At 35.5% G+C, this 5402-nt stretch overlaps 1 long non-coding RNA gene across 1 annotated transcript; it reads left to right on the plus strand.

Annotated features, from left to right (window-relative positions):
• The first annotated feature begins 4772 nt into the window (after positions 1 to 4772).
• On the plus strand, positions 4773 to 5402 carry LOC127845284 (uncharacterized). Its single transcript, XR_008033161.1, has 2 exons — positions 4773 to 4864; positions 5237 to 5402. It is a non-coding gene; the product is annotated as an uncharacterized LOC127845284 (long non-coding RNA).

Genomic DNA, 5402 nt, shown 5'->3' on the forward strand with positions numbered 1-5402 from the left:
GCTGCACATTTTGAGTGGTGGAAGTTCAAGGTCAAGGTCATCCTTCAAGGTCAAAGGTTTAACAAAAAACAAAAACAAAATAATAAATTTAAAGCGGCGTTCTCATGAAACTGCACATTTAGAGTGGTGGAAGTTCAAGGTCAAGGTCATCCTTCAAGGTCAAAAAAAAAATCAAAGCGGCTTTCTCATGAAGCTGCACATTTTGAGTGGTGGAAGTTCAAGGTCAAGGTCATCCTTCAAGGTCAAAGTTAATTTTTTTATTTTTTTTTTCAAAGCGGCGCAATAGGGGGCATTGTGTTTCCGACGAACACATCTCTTGTTGATGTTTACTTCAGCTTTTACTGTCTTTTGTATGAGGATTGTGTTTGTTAAATACTATTTTACTTTTCAAACTACTTGTGCTTTCTTTAGAATAGCTTTAAACATGTGCGTCCATGATGAAATTTTCAGGGAATTTTTATCCCCCGCCAGAGGCGTAGGGATATTGTTTTGGCGTTGTCCGTCCGTCCGTCCGTCCGCCCGTCCAGCTGTCCGTCCGTCCGGCACTTTTGTGTCCGGAGCCATATCTTGGAAGTGCTTTTGCGGATTTCATTGAAACTTCGTATGAGTATATATATGCATAAGAAGAGGATGCACGCCAAATGGCATTGTACACCATCTGTTAAAAACAGAGTTATGGCCGTTTGTATCTTGAAAAAATGCGTTTTACTATAGGCACTTTTGTGTCCGGAGCCATATCTTGGAAGTGCTTTGGCGGATTTCATTGAAACTTTGTTTGAGTATATATATGAATAAGGGGATGATGCACGCAAAATGGCATTGTACACCATTTGTTAAAAACAGAGTTATCGCCCTTTGTATCTTGAAAAAATGCTTTTTACTATAGGCACTTTTGTGTCCGGAGCCATATCTTGGAAGTGCTTTGGCGTATTTCATTGAAACTTGGTATTAGTATATATATGCATAAGACGATAATGCACGCCAAATGGCATTGTATACAATCTGTTAAAAACAGAGTTATGGCCCTTTGTATCTTGAAAAAATGCTTTTTACTATAGGCACTTTTGTGTCCGGAGCCATATCTTGGAAGTGCTTTGGCGGATTTCATTGAAACGTGGTATGAGTATATATCCCGCGCCAGAGGCGGAGGGATATTGTTTTGGCGCTGTCCCTCCGGCTGTCCGTCTGTCTGTCACTTTTGTGTCCAGAGCCATATCTTGGAAGTGCTTTGGCGGATTTCATTGAAACTTCGTATGAGTATATATATGGATAAGAGGATAATGCACGCCAAATGGTATTGTACACCGCAGCGATTTTCCTCCTTCTTTATAAAGTACCGGTAAACGGTACTTTCCCAATCAAGCAAAAATTCCCAAATTTCCAATCTGAAAAAATCCCAATCGGCATCCGATTTTTTTCTCAAAACGACCGAAAGTTTCGTAACAAAACCCAACTTTCGGCGAGCGAACAAAGAAAATCGTATAGTTGTGTGTAACCACGCGCTCGATTAATTTCGGGTTTTATTATTCAGCGCGTGCAATCAATAGAGTCGTTACTGTTTCCGGTTCTTTTGTGTGACCTGCAGGTTATGGCGGCCATGTTAGAACTTCTGGAATAAGTTGCGAAACCTTAACAAACAATGTAAGTAGCTCTTTAATTATATAATGCATGATCATTGTTGTGTCTATCAAAGTTACGCTGGTATTTATATGAAATGCCAAATCTTAAATCGCTTATTTAAATGCTATTCCCGAATTTCTATTTTTATATAATTAAGGTTCATGTAAAGTCCCAAAATGACCCCATATAGATGAAATTTTAAAATATAAAAATGATCAGTTATACCCAAAATAAGTTAATGAAATTTACATATGGTTGCAATAATCACATTTTCATTCCATATATGTACACAATTAAAACAAAAACACTCACAAATGGTAGTAATAATGTAATTATTATCAAAAATATTGCAAGGTATGGCAAATTCTCAATTTCATTAAAAAAACACAAATGCACCAAATAAAAATACCAACAGTATATGCAAGTTATATGTAAGGTACTCCGAGCATTGAATTGCGTCAATACAGCCCCACAATTAAAGACACTATGCGTATTTCAAAATGAACATGTCAATGCCATGAGTCGCTATTTATAGATTTTGGAAAAATACTAACTTTCTGCGCGCATAGCATGCGATCAATAAGAGTTATGATCTTATAAAATAAAATTAATGAAAATATATCATTTTCATAATATCTCCATAACAATGACACTTACTTGAAACACACTATTTGAAAAGAATCTTGATATAATTGACTCGCCTCCCAATTTAATTTCATCGGTCGTCCATCTTGGTCAGAAATGTGTATTGATTCGTATTTGCGAATTTGTTAAATATTGCTTATATTAAATATTTACTTTATAACATAACTTGAAATTACCTAATAAACAAATTATACAAATTTTAGAACAAACGGATCGTGAGTAATTTATCAATTAGCAACCCCAGCTAATCTCCGATAATCCCACATTTTATCTGGACAACTGTGAAAAGTCTACACCGCCTGTGGCCAGTGTCCGACAAATCCATTGCCCGGAGCCCGGGGGCTACCGAATGTTTTCATCGGGCTACTGAAATTTTCCAGCTGACGCCCGCCGGGCTACTATAAATCTATAAGAGCTGTAGCCCGGTTTATTGACAGACATACGTAGAATAAACACGCTGACCATGTGTTTGTACACTATGTATTGCTTATAATCCGATAACAAAGTGCAATCAATTATCTAATCAGTCACCGATCACTTGCGGTAATGTCTTAAACAGTAACAGTGTATTTTAATCATCCAATCAGAATCAACATTTGTCGTCTGCTTATAATATAATGAGAGCCGGTTGGATAGTTGGCGCACATGATGCAACATCATTTCGCAGTTTGGAATTCTTTGTTAACCGCAACAATGAGTAATAGCGACAACGTTTTTGATGTCGTTAAATATCCAAGGACGCCAAACATTAAATAAATCAAATCAATAGCGGATTCTTCAAAACGGTAACGAAACCGAAAATAAATATTAATGACAACTTTGTGAACGCGGTTAACACCTGCTAATTAGTTTGCATTGTCAATTAATAATTGGATTAATCGACTGTTAATCAATAACCCCATATATGCCCGATTTATATTTTTAAAACCAAATTATGGGTGGGTAATATAGACGATAAGAGTCATAAACACAAACGTTTGAAATTTTCTAAAATGTCAAATGAATTTCGGCATATGGTTCTATTTAAAGATATGATGAAATAAGCTCCCAATCAGGACTGTTGTATTGCAACATGCGTAAATAACCTGCCACGGTTTGCACGCGTTGTGTAAAGCTATTTTAGGTTACAAAATTCTACATTTAAGAAATGAATTTCTTTGTCCTGATAAGAAGCGCGCGAAAATTGGCGTGGGTGTATTTATTTGTAAATAAAAATTTTGAAGCGGGAACAGCATTGAGATCATTTAATTTCCATTAAAAGTTTCGTTGTTTCAACTAAAGTACCGGGGTATCTCGCGAATTATTTGGCATTGACATTTTCTCTTAATAAAATATCATGTAAACACGCTGTATCGTTACCGTTACGCTGTATCAGTTCCTGCACAATTGAAACAATTATTGTATTGTATACTGACTGCACACAAGTGTCGTAACATACGGATGCAATACGTAAATTCGGACAGTACTTAAAGTCGGACACAAGTAAATAAATGATTTAATACTCTTGATTTCTTGAAACTCGGTATTTTTTGTTAAAAAGAGCAATTGCATTGATTAACACCACACGAGTCAATCGTATTGATCATCTAAACGTTTTATTTACGTTTACGACTTAACATGCTGTCCGAATTTAAGTACACATACATGTGCACATACATGTTAATATCTACATGTAGTATATGATTTTCTTTGGTACATTTACATTTAAGTACACGGTGCCTGTATTGTAACATTAATTTACGATATTGACTACTTGCTGTTTTATGTATATGTATGTATACTTATTATGTATATGTTAATGAAGAAATAAAATAAAGATGAAAACCTGCCTCTTATCATTTTGTAGTAAAATTTTATGGGCTACCAAATATTTTTATTGGTAGCCCAGTGGGCTACCTGAAAAATAAGAAATTTGTCGGACACTGCCTGTGGCATTTTGGGGATTAAAATTACATTTGCAGATGCATATTTTTATAATTGGTCTCATTTTAAAGCTAATAAAATTCTCTACAAAATGCATGTTTTACTTTTGTATTTTACCCACTATAACCCAGTTTTATCTGTTAATAAACAATAAATATTATGGTTTTTCGCTGTTGCGCGTGATTATCAACTTTCATGCACTCGGCGCGTGGCACATGTACTCTTTGTTCCTATTCGCGGGTGACTTAAACTTTATGAATATTAATGAGATGGACGAATCCATTTAGAAAAGTTCACGACCTCCATTCATGACTTTGATGCAAATTTTTAAGTTCATCCGAACCGAAGATATAGTCCTCTAAAGTGTCGCCGATTTTTTACAAAAAGTACTGATTTCTGAACTATGCATCATATATCATATTGTAGGGAATGTTCTGAAGTTTAATTTGATATAAAAATCTTTTGTCGGAAACAATAGGAACCCTCCCGCATTTTAAGCCGAACGTAGTAATTTATTCAAATTTACTCCGGTCACCCGGCGACCTCGCTTTTCACCTTTGACCGCCATTTTGATTAACTGATCACGCATCGAAAACACGTTTTTCTATCGACGATTTTGAGCATGTTACCGATAGAAAACATCTTCATGTGGTTCAACTTTATTCTAAATACAAAGGTGAGTTCTAGAAACCTTGATTTTGACTCGATTAATTATTTATTTCAGTGCAAATATGTAATTTCGATGTAAGGACGGGCACTTGCTCGTGCGATCGAATCGTAGGAAAACCAACCCCGTGTTATTGTTATGAAATGCCCTCAAAGGTGTTTTTATCCGTAAATTATATGTATGAAAATAAGTTTTCTTAAGTATCTAAACAATCGTTGACATGATTAAATCGATAAATTTGCCCCGACGTTGTAGAAATTGTCCAAATGTGCATATCCCCACTGGCCTGTGAGAATGTTTTTGCACTGTAAAAGTTGCATATTAACATGATTTATACATGTACTGATGATGTAGGTCTGACTTTTCTTTCCTTTTTTTCAGTAGATCTAGGAAGTCAATGGCAGACTACCCAGGACCATTCTGTCATGAAAATGGTATAACAACCTCTCTTTAGAAGAAGGCAGAAACCTTGTAGCCTATAAACAGGCAGAAGAATGGACTCATTCTTGAAATAAATACTTTTATAGAAAAAATGGGGAAATTTCAA

This window comes from Dreissena polymorpha, chromosome 9 (genome assembly GCF_020536995.1).
Source record: "Dreissena polymorpha isolate Duluth1 chromosome 9, UMN_Dpol_1.0, whole genome shotgun sequence".
Lineage (NCBI taxonomy): Eukaryota > Metazoa > Mollusca > Bivalvia > Myida > Dreissenidae > Dreissena > Dreissena polymorpha.